Source organism: Mesocricetus auratus, unplaced genomic scaffold (assembly GCF_017639785.1).
Source record: "Mesocricetus auratus isolate SY011 unplaced genomic scaffold, BCM_Maur_2.0 Super-Scaffold_100025, whole genome shotgun sequence".
Lineage (NCBI taxonomy): Eukaryota > Metazoa > Chordata > Mammalia > Rodentia > Cricetidae > Mesocricetus > Mesocricetus auratus.
In genome coordinates this window covers 17,701,115-17,720,422 of record NW_024429206.1, presented here as the reverse complement: position 1 = coordinate 17,720,422, position 19,308 = coordinate 17,701,115, and positions in this window count along the sequence as shown.

Here is a 19,308-nt window from a genome sequence, read left to right as displayed (position 1 = left end):
CAGAGGCAAGCAGTAATAAGAAGGGTTGGGGACAAGACCCTTTTAAGTATAGAAGGTTCTCCCCAGGGAGCGGGGAGACTAAGATTGTAGCATAAAAGGATCTACACCTGTGTCCTGAAAGTTGATGACTGCTGGAAGAAAAACTAAAAGAACTTTTTATTAAAAAAACAAGCGAACAAAATAAAACCAACAACAATAACAATTTTTTAAAATTACCACTCAAAATTCTTGCAGAATGAAGTTTCTTTCCTGGAGTGGACCTGATCCTTATTTCCTCCCCAAATGACAAGGCAACAAGAAACTGGTGAAAACAAAATAGAAAACACACACACACACACACACACACACCATGAATGCACACAAATCGCTGCTTAGCAATAAACCCCTTAAGAGATGCACAGACCCTACTGGAATGAAACTATAAAGCTGAGCTGAAGACCTTAAAAGAAAACCGAAACAGATAGCAGAACACGTTGTAACCCAGGAGAGGCAGATCAATACAAAAAAGACAGAAACCATGCCAAATCTGTTTCATAATGTAAGAGCTGTGACAATAAAGTTCAAGGTGGGCACAGATTCCAGGAAAGTTTAGAGAAAGCAGTTATTGCCTTGAGGATTGTCTTAGCTGTATACTAAAACACACAGAATGTCATTATCCAAAAGCCATCTGATGTCCATGGTGACCTGGGAAATTATCCACTTCTCAGGAGAAAGTGTGAAAAAATACCCAAGATTCATTAGCACTTCCAATAGAATTTGTTATGTAATAAATACTCTATTTCAAGTGAGCAATAAATACACGAGAGAGAGAGAGAGAGAGAGAGAGAAAGAGGGAGAGAGAATCAATAAATGCCTAAACAGCTAGCTTGAAAACTATTGAGAACTAAGTTTTTCTTTTAAGTGCACTGGAGAGATGGAGAGATTGCTCAGTAGTTAAGAGTACCAGTTGCTCTTGCAGAGGACCTGGGTTTGATTTCCAGGACACACGCTGTAGCTCATCACAACTGAATGTAACTCCAGGTCAAGGAGATTCCAGGCCCTCTTCTGATCTCTGTGGTTACTGAATGTATATGGTGCTCATGCAGTCATGCTGGCAAAACACTCAGACACTTAAAAATAAATACAATGTTAAAAGTAACAAATATTTACTTTATGCTGTACTCTGATACCAAGTGATATAAAACTAAAGAGTAACACACGCAAATGCACACCATACACACACACACACACACACACACTATGATGAAACTTCTTTGTAAACACAAATTGTGATTCTAAGTACAAGAATCACTATTCTATGCCAGGAACTCTGAGACTTTGGAGAGGAAAATGACATGGGGGTTGAAGTTTCTTTAGAGCATGTACAGTAGATTCTTTCCTTTCATGATTCTTCTACTTTCAGAACTCTGTAATTTTTGAGGCAAATTGTGCCTCCTCCTGGGGTGACTGAAATGAGGACAAAACACCTATGGACTGGAAAAAGAAATTATTAGGAGCAAACAAAAACAGGAAACTTACTGAATTATTGCACATTATTTTAGTGAATATAAAAATAAAGGATGGCTCTTTCCCTGACATATGGATCTGACTCTTCCATCTTAAAGGAAAATTAATAAACCATAAAGAACTACCTGCTAATTTGACTACATGATATTTTAAAATGTGTTTATTAAACTGCATCATAAATAAACCAAAAGGCGAATGAAAACTGAGGGAAGGTGTAGAATACAGATGGCAAAGCAGCGGTCTCTTATATAAAAAGCATTTATAAACCTAACAATGCAAGCAAAAACACTGCATAAAATGGATTAAGGTCCTGAACAGGCAAGAATAAATGAAAACATACCACATAGGAAAAACATAGCTGGGACAATATCCAGCTCTATTATTAATAGAAAGAACTTTGCATATGAAAGGAAGAGAAGGAGGAAAGTATAAAAAACTTATGGACCATAATAGATAGATGGATATTATCAAAGTACATTATATAATATCACAAAGAAACCCCTTGCTTTGTGTAACTAAAGAACAGTAACAGAAATATGTGTTCTTCAAACTGTTAAATAGTTTAGCAATGTATCAACTTTGTTGGCACACAATATTGAAGTGGACATTTGCACATTGTCAGTGCTTGGATGAAGCAGTGTTGTGTGGCACTGTTCCTGAAGAAGACATAAACAAATGGATTTCTCAGCCCACATAGGAACCTGACAACAGACCACAGTGAGGTACCACCAAAGTCCAGCTTGGTGAACCAATGAGTTTTCCTGCGGTTATTTATACGAGTGTGGGTGATTACTTACAGGAGCAGAAATGCCACGAAGACTGCTGCATCAACACAGTCCACTCCAACATGGGTGACAGCTCGCAAAAACTGGAAAACTGGAGCTCACTGCTGCTCAACAGGTTTGAGGGTGTCCTTTCCTAGTGTCAGTTAGTATCTGACTTTCCCAGGCATCTCATCTGGTCTGAGTGTTTCTCAACTTCCTCACTGCTTGCCTTAGGTGGGGAGCTAGTAAATCTTGTCAGTTTCAGGAAGTTCCTGAAGTCTTTGAGTTGTTCACTTCCTGAGATTAAGGAGCCTCCTTGCAGGACAAACTGTTCCACCTCATGTTAGAATATCCTGTTTCTTATCATACTCCCCTCCAAGATGTGACAAATACATAAAGCCCTGTTCAAGAATTCCTAAAATTATATTCCGCTTTTTCTGAGTTCTTAACAGTCTTACTATCTAGACTATAAGCCCCAAATGCTTTAATTTCCATCTTCATCTCTAGACTAGCGCCGAGCACACAGATGCCTAATAGTTATCTGCTGAACTGACACGTGAGTGACTCAAATGGGGTAGCTGTTGTTGCTGCTGCTGCTGCTGGTGGAATTACTTTTCCCTAAAAATTCAAATCGTGACTAAGTCTTGCCTAAGAGTCTGGAAGCAAATTAAAGTGTCAAGTCCAATTATAAAATGGACTCCCGACTGAAGGGAATTCCCAATGCCATAGCCTCTTCTTTTTCAGATTCTTTTTCCCACCCACAGAACATAAACCCACGCTGAAGTCTTGTGGTTCTACATTGCCACAGGGGTAAAAAGAGGACGGGAGGCGGAGCTGAGGACCCATCAGCAATCCTATCGAAATAAATAGGAACGGAACAGACCAGCCCATCTGTCCTGTGATCAGCGATCATCTCTCCTGCTATTTTAGCGGTTAATTTCCCAGCTCAGCTGCATCACTTGGTGCCTCTTCTGGGGAAAACAGATGACAATTCACTTTGCGAAGAGAATCCATTGTTCCCTGAAACGCAATGCAGAAAGCCGAAATTTCCTTTGCTGCCTGTGAACGAATCTTTCAACAAAAGCATTAAAATAAATAGGCTGAGCCTCAAATGACGTTAGGACTTGAAGAATTCTCCCTCTCTCCGCACTATCCACAGAGGTGTCTTTATAAGTAGATAGTAAGAGGGCTCCTGAATGTAAACTCCAGTCGTTCCAGGGAGGCGGCCCAAACAGACCTATTCACAGCCCCACATCCTTTTATGCACCTCATGGGCAGATATAAAGGCCTCATCTCTCTCCTATATTACATTACCTCAGCCCGGGATTTTCCAACAATTAAAAAGGCAGTTATTGTGCACTGGTGATGCATACATTCTGGTCGTGGAGACAGGAGGATCAAAAGTTCAAGGGCAGCCTCAGCTAAACATGGAGTTCAAAGGCAGCCTGGACTTTGTGAGGACCACCCCACCACACATACTATTTGGAGTGATGCCCAGTGTTGCTGGATCATATGGAAAGATGTGTTCATTTATTTTTCTCCAGATGTAGGATTTTGAGTTGGTACCAATGTCCAGACAATCCCTAGTTCTCACTCACCTTTCCAACATAGGAAGAAAATACTTGTGTACATGAGCAGGCATACACATGCGTACATGGACATTTACATGTGCATACATACAATACCCTTAACATGTGTTGTGCGTCACTTTCCTCAGATTCAAACTATTTTCTCCAAGAGGGAAGGAGGTGGCTTGTGAAACCCAGAAGGCAAACAAGCTCCCCAAGTTTGGGAAAGTTACCACTGGCAAGACTCTCACTCCCCAGCTTTTAGAAGAAATGGACATCTGCTGGGAAGTTGGAAACCTGGCCAGAAGAACCCTGCAGAGGAGTGTGGAGTTGCTTGCAGGCCGTACAGACAGCACCAATGCTGCAGGTCTCCTGAGCTGGGATGGGCTGTTTGGTAATGCAGCTGTTTGTGTGTGTGTGTGTGTGTGTGTGTGTGTGTGTGTGTGTGTTTGTGTGTGTGTGTGTGTGATCCCTCTTCCGTATCAGTGACCCTCACCCATATTCACGTTTCTAATACTGATTAAAAACTCACTGACTCATCAAGATGGACTTTAGTGGTGCAATCATTAATTTTGTTGTGGGTTCCCTCTCTGTGATGAATAGGTGTGTGTGTGTGTGTGTGTGTGTGTGTGTGTGTGTATTGTATATCCGCAGGGGAAAAATGTCTCACACAACAGCATATTATGACCACTTTAAACAAGTAACTTTGAGCAGCCTCCCAGGCTTGGAGGGATCTGTTGGTATCTGACATTCTTGCAGGACACAGCTGTCCAAAGGAAAGGAGACAGAAGGGGCTACAATTACACCTCTGCCACGAGGGCGTCTTCTTTGCTTGTTCAGAATCCATGCTGAGGCCCTGAGTCTAGCTTATTTCCAGGGCTCAGAGTCCCCCTAAGGTTTTCCCTTACTGTTACAGAGAGATGACTGGAGGAGAAATGTGAGTTTGTTTTCTGAAATGAGAGAGAAGCTGATGCTTCTCTTCCCTGAGCTCTGCTCTCCTCCCCTCTGGGCCTGTACCCTGCTCTCCCAGGAACACACTGCAGGCTCAGGAGCCCACCGTCCCCTGATAATTGCTGTCTGGAGGCCCTGCCTGCCAGACTTTTCTGAGAAGTGATTAGGAAAGAGGACATTTTGCTAGCTTCTGGTTTCAGATGTTTTATCTCAATTACATGAAACTCAGAAGAAAGAAAAGGCCGTTTCACTCCAGCTCTCCACTCATACCGTGCTTTGCCGAGTGGCAGAAATAGCAGGGTCAGAATCTCAGTCAGTTAAGGACTTTCAAAGACTCTCAATGTGACACCAGGTTCAGTCTCACCCGCCACTGGCTCCCACTGGGAAGTGCAACTCAGCCAGGGTGCTTGTGGAACTAATCTTACTTAAGGGGAACTCTGACTTGTGCTCTCCTAAGCTTAGGAAACACTGCAGTCAGCTTCCTACCACTATAATGGCATACCCCAGGCAATCAGCTTATAGAGGGGAAAGGGTTATTAGGCTCACAAGAAGGTGCCTCCTTTGCTTTGAAATGTGGATGGGCATGCCATATAGTAATGGCAGGAATCTTCAGCTAAGACCACCACCACAACAACAACAGCAACACAAAGCAAAATAAAACCCCCAAACAAAACTGCTCATTTTATATCCAGGACACCAAAGAGAAAGCACTAATCTGTGGTCTGAAGACTTATCCACTATGCCCTACCTCAATAAAGGTGGCACCCCTCCAAACAGTGGCATCCTGAGATACTCAAAGTACATTTACTGTACTCAATTCTTTAGTATAGGGGGCGCTCAAGGTCATGATGGGGGAACCCACAGAGATAGTTGACCTGGACTCTGGACCAACCTAGGTCCTCTGCATGTGTGTGACAGTTGTGCAGTTTGGTCTGTTTGTAAGACTCCTAGCAGTGAGATCAGGGCCTGTCCCCGGCACTTAGCTGGCTTTTGGGAATCTGTTCTCCATGTTTGGTTACCATGCCCAGCCTTGATACAGAGGGAGGAGCTTGGTCCTGCCTCAACTTGATGTGCCAGGCTTTGTTCATGCCCATGGGAGGCCTTACCCTTTCTGAATGGAGTGGAGGGAGGGGAAGCGGTAGTTGGTATGTAAAATAAATGAAAAAAAACCTCTTTTTTCTTTTTTTCTTAATAACTCACGAAATCAACTTATACTATTGTCCATATTCTCTGGGGTGTGGGGTCATCTATTAGAGCATGAAGAAAACTGACTGTCCCTCCTCTAGTAGCCACCAATGTCCATAGCTGCTGAGTTAGGTTGAGGGTAGAGGCTCATGAACCCTCTCACTGCATGACGGAATGTTGATTGCCTTGATCTTGGGCAGGCAACTACAGCTGCTGTGAGCTCATGCACACTGGTCCTGCAATACCCAGAAGATATCATTTCACCACGGTCATCTCCAACCTCTAGTTCCTACAGTTTCTCTCTTCTCTCCTGCCATGATAGTCCCTGAACCTTGGGGGATGGGAGGGATTAGGGTGTGGCACAGATGCCCAGTTTGTGGTTGAGCACTACACTGATACTTTCTCTCCACACTTTGACCAGTCGTGAGTCGCATCATCCACTGCTCGAAAACACTTCTCTGATGAGATTTTAGAGCTGCATTAATTTGATTAAAGATGTAAATTTAGAGGGCAGTTGATACCATGTTAATTTACAAAATAATAATAGTAGGTTTACCCTTGGGGCCTGTGAAGTCCCCAGACATGGGCTTTTGGCCAGATATACAGTGCCAGGCCAGTATTTCCTCCTGTGGGGTGGGCTTTACACCCCATCTTGATGTGTATTTTGCACCTGGCTTCCATTCACAGCAGGGTAATATACGGCTTCTCTGTTTCAGCTCTTCAGGAACCACACCCATGTCCTTTCAACACACCTCCTGACTCCTCTTCATTCCTGTCTTAACTTGGACATGTCTCCATTGAATTGTCATTGACCCAAACGTGCCTCTGTGTGTGTGTGTGTGTGTGTGTGTGTGTGTGTGTGTGTGTGTGTGTGTGTGTGTTATACACAAGGTATTCTGGATGCATGTTGGGATATTCTGTCTCTGCACCTACACAGGAGGCAAGGACATGGTTTGATGCTGAATGTTTAGGTTCAAGATGCCAGAGACATTTCCTTGATCCACACAGGAAGGAGCTCCTGGCTCCTCATTCTTCCCTCCTACCCTGGAACTTCAACTGCTGAAGGTCAGCAGCTGGCATTCAGCACTTGTGCTTTTAGAATATCTTGACAAGGTCTCACACTGTTCCTTCTGTGAATGCTGGCTGGAGTCCCCTTTGGGAAGAAAATGAAATACATTTTTTTTTGCATTTCAGGAACATAGCAGAGTGTTTGCTATTCAAAGGTGTCCTCACACCACAAAGTGAATTTTAATATCATAATAATGGACAACTTCACACTATGATTATTTTACCACTGAAAATTTTTTAAAAATTAAATCTAAAGTACTTTTCTGTTATAGAAGCTTAGATAATGTGGCTATTTCAGTAATAAACATAATGCACATGAATTATTATCTCTGTCCTGTATTCTGGGTGTGGACCTTTCAAAATATCTTATACTCCTTAAGAAATGATCTACAAAGATGTTTTTAATCATTTATTTTAATTTTGATATACTTTGTCATTTACCCCTTCCTTTTTCTCCCTCCAAATCATCCCATATATCCTTCCCACATACTTGTTTCTCTCTTTCAAATTCATGGCTTCTTAATTATTTCTTACATGCATATATGTGCATGTATATGCATATATAATCTTAAATACAACCTGTTCAGGCTTTATAATGTTATTTGTGTGTACGTGTTCAGGGCTGATGGTTTAACACTGGATAACCAGTTAGTGTGCTCTTCCCTGGGGAAGACTATATTTCTCCTACTCTCAGCGTTCCTTAGGTCTTTGTCTAGGGTTGAGGCCTCCCGGACTTTCCTCTCTCCATGTTAGCATGTCTATTATTGTCCTTATAATGAAAGATAAGTGTAGTCCTCACTGTTCATCAAGAAAATTTCTCTTTGCAACAGACAGAGACCACTACAGAAAATTACAACCAATCAAAATGCAGAGTTGTAGAGCCCAGTTCTGATAGATATGTACAAAACACACACACTCACAAGGTTCAGGGAACATTGTGGAAGAGGGAAGTGGAAAGATTGTCAGAGTCAGAGGAACAAGGAGTTTGCAGTGAGACTTTGTCTTCTAGTAATGTCAGAAGCGACACTCATAAAGTCTCATCAACACGACTACTGCTTAAAAATGAGTTAAACAAAAAGATATTTCAGGTATGTTGTATTTGGGAGTGCATGTTATTAATATCTTGACTCCCATTTGCAGAAAATACAATGACATAGTTAAATTCTACACAGAGAAGGGAGAGCTCAAAATCCATGGGGCTGGTGAGAAATGAGGTCCTGTCGATGATTCTGCCAGCTTTCATCTCCCTCTTCCTCCAGGTCCTGTTCTTGGCTGGAAACTGATTTGATAATTAAATGCTCATCCTATCTGTTCAGAGATTGGGGAGAAGGTGCTTAGCCATAGACATGCTGGAGTTCCTTGTCTACAAGTAAAATTTGAGTAGAACCCTGAAGCTCTTCTATGATGTATTGTGATCAGTATAGGAAGAAGCAATGAGAAATGGTGTATTCATGGATGCAAAGGAGACAGATACCCATGTAAAACCTGCCAATTGGACAAGGTCTTCTCCTGTTTGTAAGATAGGTATTGAGTATGGAGAACTTTTTTTTTCCTTTTGTGTTTTTTTTTATTCTTTTTTTAAAAATTTAGATAAGAAACAAGGTTGCTTCACAAGTCAGTTCCAGGTCCCTCTCCCTTTCCCTCCCCTCCTCCTGTGCCCTCCCCCCATCCTCCCCCCCCCGTTATCCCCTCGTTCCCCCAGGGAGGGTGAGACCCTCCATGGGGGTGTCCATAGTCTGTCATTTCATATAGGGCAGGGCCTAGACCCTTCCCCAAGAGTTCAGGGTGAGAGTGCACCTCACATTGTTCTATGGGAGTCCAAAGTCCGTGTGTATACTTGGGATGGGTACTGATCTGCTGCCCAAGGCTCAATAGATTACCTAGGGCTGGAGGGATAGCTCAGCCGTTAAAGGCTAGGCTCACAACCAAAAATATAAGAGTATGGAGAACTTTTTACAAATTGGATGGGAGTTCAGAGGAGCTGTCTAAGCATCACTATTCAAGACTTGGCAGTCTTACACCAATGAAGACTAAAATTAAAATGTTCATGTTGGAAGAAAGTGAAGAGGCTAGAACATAGTATTCATGTTGATCTTTGAACACTTCCTTGTTGTTACACATGATACCTCTGGGTTCTTTGATGAGTCATACATTGGTGCAGCTCACAATGTTTTCCTGCCAACTCTGTGTTTCCTGCCCAATAAAAGCAACAAACCAAAGTGACAATAGCATTTAAGTGTAATTGGACCAATTATGAGTCAATGTCTTCTTGAAGATGAGGTGTGATTATTTCTTATGCCCAAGACCTCCTTTGGGCTACTGTAGATTCAGAGCTACCAATGTACCTCAAATGTTTCATTTCCCAGATCTCCATCTTCACCTAAGCCAGGTAGACCTAGCTGAATATAGGTGGCTTGAGAAATGGTCCAGTTTTGAGGAAACATAGGAGACAGATGGCCAGGGAAGATCCTATACAATGACATCCTCTGTGACATCATACTTACTCTTCAGGTATAAAAATGAGTCCATATCTGCTACACTACTGATGGTACCTCCTAAAACATCTGGCACACAAGAATATTTGGAAACTCTACTTAAGAAGTAGTTCATGGGGTTAAGGTGATGGCTCATTAGGTAGACATACTCATTGCACAAGCCTGATGATCTAAGTTTGGAGCCCTAGAACCCATGTAAATCTAGATGTCATAGTGCATAGCTACAAATCCAACAATGCTATGGGAAAATGGGAGTCAGGAGACTCCCTAGAAGCATATGGATCAGTTACTCAGGTCTTTGTAATGGTGAATGATAATAGAGCCTGTCTCAAACAGGGTTGGGGGGTAAAGTCTGATATTGAAGACAATCTTCTGACCTCCACTGCATGTTATGGCAATGTGTGCTTTACATTCATGCTGGCATTCACACACATGAACTTAAACACACACTACAAAAAACACGATGTGCACATGCATATTTACAAGTGGACAATGTGGAAACAGTCTTAAATGAAATGTCTCCATCAAACCCCTCCCCTTGGGACTCAGGGAGCTGTACAGAAGAGGAGGTGGAATGACTGTAAGAGCCAATAGGGATGTATGACCCCAAGGAAACAGTATTTTCCAGACACAGCAGGACTGGCTCCCATATGAACTCAGAGATGGTGGCAGCATGAACAGGGACTGAATAGGTTCAGGCCAGATGGGATCCCAGAACTGAAAGGGGGAAGTAGACATGAGCTCCCATCCCCAACCCAGAAGCTATCTCCAACTGATAACCATTTGCAAAGGAAAAATTAGTTTTCTCCAATGGAATCTCTCTGGGTATATAAACCACACTTAAGGGTAAGTCCCATGCAAAACACCTTTTTCTCATTTTTTAAAATTTAAATTCGAAACAAGCTTCTTTTGCATGTCAATCCCAGTTCCCTCTAGCTTCCCTCCTTCCCTGCCCCCCACAGACTCTCTATCTCCATCCTCTTTCTGCTCCCCAGGGAGGGTGAGGTCTTCCTTGGGGCATCTTCAAAGTCTGTCAAATCATTTGGAGCAGGACCTAGACCCTGCTCCATGTGTCTAGGCTGAGAGAGTATCCCTCTGTGTGGAGTGGGCTCCCAAAGTCCATTCATGTACTAGGGATAAATACTGATCCACTACCAGAGTCCCCATAGAGTAACCAGACCTCAAAACTGACATCCTCTCTCAGGGAGTCTGGATCAGTCTTATGGTGGTTTCCCAGCTAACAGTGTGGGGTCTGTGAGCAACCCCTTGTTCAGGTCAACTGTTTCTGTGGGTTTCTCCAGTCTGGTTTTGGCCCTTTTGCTCACCACTTCTCCCTCTATGCAACTGGATTCCAGAGTTCATCTCAGTATTTAGCTGTGGGTGTTTGCTTCTGCTTCCATCAGTTACTGGATGAAGGCTCTAGGATGGCATATAAGGTAGTCATCAGTCTCATTATCGGAGAAGGGAAGAAAGAGAAGGGGAGAAGAGGGGGGGGAGAGGAGATCAGGAGAGAGCAGGAAGATTGAGTCATGTAAAGAATAGAGGAGAGCAAGAAAAGATATACCATAATAGAAGGAGCCATTACAGGTTTAAACAGAAATCTGGCACTAGGGAACTGTCCAGAGATGCACAAGGTTGACCCCAACTAATAATCTAAGCAGTAGTCAGAGGCAAAACACATTTTTAAAAATTACTTTTTAGTCTTACAAGTCTTGCTTATATAATATGGTTTATAATTTTGTGTTTTTATGCGTTTTGTGTGTGTGTGTCTTTCTGCACGTTTCTTGTACTTTTTCACTTACTTTTTTATTCTGGTTTGTTTGAGTTTTATTTGCCTGTTTGTATTCTAAAGAAAAAGAAAAATGAGGTATGAAGATGGTTTGGTGGGGAGGTGTGGAAGAGCTGGAAGGAGATGGGGGAGGGGAACTGTAATCATTATATATCACATGAATTTCTAATAAAAATTTATATTAACTTTAATAGGCAAAGATACAGCAAATTGAAAAAGAGGAGAGAATTCATGTATTGGGGAGCATCAGCCCAGAGACTTTGTGCCTTGACAATAAAACCCAGAAACAACTATTTATTGGAAAAAATGTGCAAGAATAAGCAAGAAATTGTATGGCTGGTCTGGTAGTTAGTGTGCCTGTTCCATTGGCTAGGTCTGCCATGTAAGATGGATTCTGATTGGTTGGGCTTGTGTTCCACTTTGCTTTCATAGACAGTTGACTTGAAATAGTCACGTTTCGGGTATGTTTGAAGACCAAGTATGATCAAGGTCGTAGCTGATACCATATTGTCTCCTGTCAGGTTTCCCAGAATGCATGGTGGCTCACTCAGGTACTACATCTTCTCATTTAGCGTCCATCACATCGGTCATTCAGCTTCTGCCTGGGGTTATTCTCTGAGCGGAAGTCTCAGGAGCTGCTGGGTACTGTGTGAGTCTGTAGATAATGGGAATATTACTTCTTTGGAGGCCCATGAGCATCATACTGAAGATTTCATGGAACTTCTCACTGTTGTCGCCATAGTGAAATGCCTGAATCGATGTTGCCCAGCCATGGAGGAGCAAGCAGTGTAGTTAGTGGGACATTAATGATCTTTCAGGGTAGAATTGTATTAGAATTTTCTTGTTGGGTGTGGTGGTGGTGCACACCTTTAATTCTAACACCTAGGAGGAAGAGACATGTAGATCTCTGTGAGTTTAAAGCCAGCCTGGTCTAAATAGTGAGATCCTATCTCAAAAGAAAAAGGAATAGCTTTTATCATTCGCTGATTTGGAAGCATATGAATGTGTCATAATTTATCAAGGTGTTTTAAAACATAAATATTGTATATTTTATGCCTAAAATTTTTGGTACAGCTACTAAAATTTCATCTATAAAAATATTTTGTAGGGCCTAGAGATCTGACTCAATGGTTAATAGTATGGTTTGTTCTTCCAGAGGACCCAAGTTTAATTCCCAGCACCTGTATCAGGTGGCTTAAAACCTTCTGTAACTCCAGTTCCAGAGGGTCAAATGCCTCTGGTCTCTGAGGGTACACAGGTGCACACGTGTGCAAACACACTTACGTACACAAATGAAAAATAAACCTTCAAAATATTTATTTTCTAGAAATCCAAAAGGTCCTGTATATATTTTTGGCTGTTGGGTAAACTCAGAAAGAAAAAGAAAATAGTTCAGTTAACTTCAAGTTCCACCCTAAAAGTCACAGGAAAAAAAGTTATCAAGTTAAGCTTAGCTTTGTTTTTTTTGCCAAAATTTGATAATTGAAGCAGGGTAAAATAAGGGTATTGGTAACATCTTCATGACTAAGTTAAATTAAGCAACTCACATTTTTGAAATCAGAGGCTATGAAAGTTCACACAGGCAAGGATTTAAAAATAAACAATTATAATTCTGTAACTTTGAGAAATTCATTTCAAGAAGAGGGGACAAAATCTCTGGTTTTTAAACTTAAAATAATTTAAATTCTCTCTCTCTCTCTCTCTCTCTCTCTCTCTCTCTCTCTCTCTCTCTCTCTGTGTGTGTGTGTGTGTGTGTGTGTGTGTGTGTGTGTGTGTGGTGTCAATGGGGCTAGAAGTGGCACCATGTCTCCTGGAATTGGAGTTACTCATGGTTAATAGTTAAGAGCCAGTGCCCAATTTGCTTTTGATTCTGCTTACAGCAGTCTGATACTGTGCTTGCAATTATATTTCCTTAACTTTATTAGAGGCTTGTTTATGGGGAAATAAGCACCTGGTCTGTCTTGGTGAAGGTCTCAAGTACAATGGAAAAGAGGCTACTACATGTCACTCTGTGGCCTGGAGTGTGGCTTGGACACAGGTTAGTAGTGCTGGCTGATGGTTCTGTTAGAATCTAATATATTTTCACTGACTTTTTTCTCCTTTTTCTGTCACTGAAAGCCCTCTAATCAAGTTCTCTCACATTACCCCCACTATCTCTCACCCCTTCTTGATGGGGGTTGTTTTTCTGTACATATGTTTCTCTTATTGGTTAATGAATTTAACACTATTTAGCTAGTGACCAAGCAGGAAGGATGGGCAGGACTACCATATGAGGAGAATTCTGGGAAGTGTAGGCAGAAAGGAGTCGACATGTGAGCCTGGGAAGAGAGGATGTGAGTCAGGCATTCTCGGGTAAGATAAGACCATGTAGATATACTTATATTAGTAGTTATGGGTTAATAATTAAGACAGAGTTAGTCAATAAGAAGCCCAAGCCACCGATCAGCAGTTTCATAATTAATATAAGTCCTGAGTATTTATTTGGGGCAAGGCGGCTATGGAACTGAGTGGTAAAATACTGTAACACCTCCTCTCCTTAGTTCCCCTTAGTCTTAGAAAACTTCAGGTCATATACACATATGATTTTATTTATCAACATAAAATCAAGAATCCAGAAATGAAAGAAACTTGGGAATCTGACCTAGTTCGTTGTGAAGATGATCTACAGTTGCATCACTATTCCTGCAAACAAAATAGTTTTCCCCTTCCTTATGGCTGAGTAATAGTCCACTGTGAATGTATAGCATATTTTCTTTGTTATTTGTTGACAGACATCTAGATCCATTCATAACTGTTATTGACAGTGCTTTTGTAAACATGAATGTACAAGTATCTGTGACTCACTGACTGTATTATACAGGTATCTACAGGTGTAGTTGAGTCATATAACTTGGGTATTGGGTGAAAAAGCACCTTCCAGCACTATTCATTCTAATTTCACCTCAGTTTTGGTGTAGTCTCCACATTTCCCCTTTCCTTCTTACTCATAAGTCAGATATTCAACTATTAGCTACCTTTACTTTACTGAACAAGGTCCTGACAGTCATTCCTAGTTTGCCACATTTGGGGCATACACAGCCCATGAAGACCAAGCACTGTTGGGAAAGAGCAATTCTGTGCTGGGCATCTTAACTCCCTTGTGTACAATTACCACACCACATATAGGGCAGTTTAGTAAGTCTCATGAGGCTCACTTTGTCCACTGGTGCACAGATAGAAGACAATTTATTTAGAAAAGATTGAATTGAATTCACCTATCTTTGCTCTTGGAGACTGACCTGGATGGATTTCTCAGGGGTGTGACAGCCTGTGTTGGAAAAAGACACATGTTGTCAAACTCTAAATGTCACATTAACTGGATCACATATTGTCACTGTTTCTAATGCTTCAAATAGAAAAAAAGATTGCGACTATTCTAAAGCCAGAGAGTGCTAACATACTATCAGTAAGTGTTTTAGAACAGAGAATGTGGGCTTTTATGTACCCATCCCACAAATTACAGCTGTGGAAACGAAGAAAATGCATGTGAGACTAAACTTAAGGAGAGATAAATGTCATTTTACATTTTATTTGTGAAAACAGACTATAAAATATTCTTTGAGAGTTAAGTAGAGTGAATTTTTTCACCTATTTTTTTACATTTTTTCATTAACACTATATTGAAAGTGTGGAGTATTAAGAAACAGGTATTCTTGGTATTTCTTTGTCATGAAAAATGGGAAATCCTAGCTGAAAGATGTGTAAATGGGCCTAATGACCACCTAAGGGTCTACTGAGGCCCCAGAACCAATGATCAGTAGTGTCCAATGGAAATCACATCAGATAACAAGCTTTATCATTGTCTGTTTAAAAACAGAATGATGATGACAATGAACTAATATTGTCCATTGCTTTATGTTGTAGTTAGATGGGTTGAAAACATGGAGAAAAACCATGTTTTAATGTTAAATTGAGAGACAGTTGAAGGGCAAAAGCAGAATCTGAATCTTTTTGCTGAGGGACATTTTGTGACTGACAGCTTCCTGCCTTCTCATCCACAAAGGAGGATCTGAGTGACAGCAAGTCAGCAAAAGGGACCCCAAGGGCTGTAGGTGTATTTGCAGAGCAAAGAGTCTGGGAAACAGGAAATAGGGAGGCTCTGTAATGTTAATAGATTCATTTGTCCATGCCACCCAGGGTGCTCTTGAGATACAAGTATATCTCCCCAAGGAAAAGACAGAACAGGGTCTAGAAATAGTAGCCCCACAGTTAGAGCCCATAAAAGTCAATATTTCCCAGTTGGGGCATAGCACCTGCAGGAGATCCTTCCCAGGAAGTCTCTATCCAGGATTAGCATACATCTACCTCTTGACCCTCCTTTGCCAAGGGACTCAGGTGTCTCCCATGTGCTGTCATCAGCTCTGCCAATTGCCCCTGCTCTGTAGCCACTAGCATTATGATGGCGACTACTGACCTGAAGGACTAAGCATACTTATTGAGTCAGTTACAGAGTGTTGCCCAAATTTTAACCTCAGCATTTAGAGATGGTGTTTGGAGTTTATCAGTCTCTGAAGGAAGTTTGGAAGCACAGAACTGACTTTATGAACATTACAAAGCATAATTACATTTTCACTGGGCAAGGATGCTCTAGTCCCTACAGAGAGGACACTCGCCTGATATTCTAATGCACATTAGATAATGCTTTGTAAAGGGACATTTATTTGGACCAGGCTCCCTTCACTGGCCCCAGTAGGCCAAACTAATTTTAAGTTTAATCACAGTCCATGAGATTGGTTGGTTGCAGGGGTCCTTTAAGTCAGTTAACTAATTAAGCTGCAGCCAAATGACTGGCTGATTGAATAATTGAATAGACTGTAGCCAATTGGATTGCTTTCTCTGTCTTTCTTCTGTGGTTGTATATGCTGACTGATATTTTTGGTTGAGTTATCACAGTTCATTCTGCTTCTTGGAGCTTCCATCTTTGTGAATCCTGTCTGTTTTTCTTTGGTCCGGTATGCAATATTAAATTTAGTCATTCTAAGTGATTTTCCATTGAAGAGAATCGTTGTAGTCTTTGGGATTTAAAGGAAAACTTTCTGGAATCCAGGTAATTAGGTATGGGGGCATGAAGCCCAGTACACTCACTATTTACTGGTAACTAGAAGACTGGAGGTGAGCTCTCACCTAGATTACCAAGTACAGAGTGCATTCAACCAAATGTTTGATCTAGATAGAGTTAGTAGTAGAGACGATGTGAGGGTTTGAATGAGACCACCACCCATACACTTGGATATTTGAAATTTGGTCTCCAGTGGTGTTGTTTGGGGAGGCTTAGAAAATATGGTGTTGGTGTGTCATTGGGGGTGCACTTGAGAATTTGTAGTCTTGCCCCATGTCTGAATTGCTTACTCTCTGCTTCATGCTTAGAGTTGATGATGGGAGTTGATAAAGAGAGCTCTAAGCTTCCTTCTTTCCCTTGCTGCCAAGTCTCCCCACTATGGTGGACTCTGACCCTCTAGAATCATAAGCCCAAAGTAAACTTTTTCTTATACAAATTGCCTTGGTCATGGTATTTTTATGAACTGTGACATTTTCTTGATTAACGTGGGATGGCCAACCCCACTGTGGGTGGCGCCACCTCTGGGAAGGTGGTCCTGCCATCTGTGTGCTGAGAACAAACCCAGGTTATCTACAAGAGCAACCAGTGCTCTTAACCACTGAGTCGTTCCTGCAGCCCCAATTTACTTTATATTTTAGTTAGGTGTGTGTGAAGGTGTCTCTGTGTGAGAATGTGTATGTGTGTGCAATTGCACATGGATGCAAGAAGAGGTTGTTGGACCTCCTGGAGCTGGAGTTACAGGTGGTTGTGAGTCACTCAAAATGGCTGCTTAGAACTAAATTCAGATTTTCTGGAAGAGCAGCAATTACTCTTGACCATTGAGCTATCTCTCTGCCCCATTTCACAACTCTTTTTTAAATTTTCTGTTTTATTATTGTATTAATTGTGGAATCTAACATCTCATTGTAACAATTTCATATATGTACATTTACTATATTTAACCCCCACTGTACTCTTGAACACCCCTTCAAACCCCTTCTTCTTCCCTATCACTTTTCCTATGCTCTTATGTCCTTTATTATCTTTAGGTCCCATATATGAGCAGAAACATGTGACATTTGTCTTTCTGAGTCTGGCTTATTTTGTTTAACACAGTAATTGCCAATCCCATGCATTTTCCTCTAATCAATATGGTTTCTGTTCTTTATGGCTAAATGAAACCTTACTATGTGTACAGGCCTTATTTCCTTGTCTGCTCATCTTCTCATTCAACAGGTTGGGCATTTAAGACAAAGGGTTATAATAGAAGAAACTACCAAGAACTATTCTGCATCCATTAGTGGGATATGATAGTGAGCATGATGGGAGTGTACCAAACCCTCTTTCTCATAAGTTTGAAGGAAGCCTATGGCAAGAAGGAATGTGCCACTAACATGGATACAATTCAATGTTGTGGTGCTACATTGCAGGAAAGTGTTTAATACTGGACTGAGGATAGTTCTTGTGGGCAAGAATCAGGAGCCAGTGAAGACCCAGTTGAACGTTATCCACAAACCCCTGGATGACCCCTTGTCCTGAGCTAGAGACCTGCTAGGCCTGTTGCAAGGACTCCACCCAATGCTCTCTGTTGTTTTCCAAATAAAATTATTTTCTGTCTCTCTTGTTTGATGTGTTTACCTTTGTTGGCACCAATGAGCCTGGAAGCTCTCTAAGGAAAGGGTCTATGGGGCTTGGGTGATGTGTTCTCTTCATTTCTGGACATACCACAGTAGATCCACCTTGTTTACCAGTGTGATGGTCAATAAAAACTGATAACTAGACTGGATTTGAAATCACCTAGGAGAAAAACCTGAAAAATTCTCTGAAACTAAATCTGTTCATTTGAAAATTATTGATTTCATCTCTCTGGTGCCAGAGATCCTGATTTCATTTCTACCAAGCACAGCCTTCTGTGATTGGTTCATGCAGCTGAGAAACCTTCTACTGTTTACTTACCTGTAGAAGAAACTCTGCAATGCTCATACTTCTTTCTTATTTCCTAAGTGGCTGGGATTTTACTTTTGTGTTGAAAATGACTTCTGTTTCCCAGTAGTTTTCTTGAAGTCAGGAGAGCCCATTCATTAACTTTGACCCTGGAGATGTCACTAGAAATTGCTGAAAGAAATTCCTAAAAGTCCTTTTAAGGGATTGTCCCAGCTGTCACTTTCCTTTATCCATCTCCTCCTTAATTTAGAGATGTGCATGTGATATTAGGTGTGAAGCATCCTTTTGTGACAATATTGAGGTAAGCAAGACAGTACAAAGTCAACAGAGCCACGAGCTCAGAGGGCCATGGGCTCTGCTACAAAACACATTCTCTGAATAGTTCCACACAATCAGTGTCTCAGCTCACAGCCCCACTAGGTAGTATGAACCCTAGATAATGAATGGTAAAATTCTTCATTTTTATTAGACTGTGAATTCTCAGGTTTTTAAAATCTTATTACTTCCTTTGTTGTCTGCAGTATCTGTCACACACTGCTGGGAAGTAGGTACAATGTACTGATCTGTTGACTGATTAAGTTAGGGCTTGAGAGAAATAGGAGTCTACTCCAATAGGTCTCAACGTTTGGTCACAGAAGGCTTGAGGCACCCTCATCGTGTGGAGTCTGCTCCCTCCTGTCCACAGAGGATCCAACATGAAGCTATGGTTCTTAAGATTCACGAGCTTTCGTCTTTGATCTGAATCGTTCCTTTCATAGGTCCCATGAAAAAGGAGTAGAATTCAGCATCAGCGTTTCACATTTTTCCCTTGTCTCATATTTCCATAAAAGGATGGTCCAGTCCAATTTGCAGGAGGAAATTGAAAATGCATCTCCCTGACCTCAGGGCATGATGGTTGGGAGCTGTAGAGAATGTTCAGCTAATGGGGGAAGCAGGAGGAGATTAATGGGTCTCAGAGGCA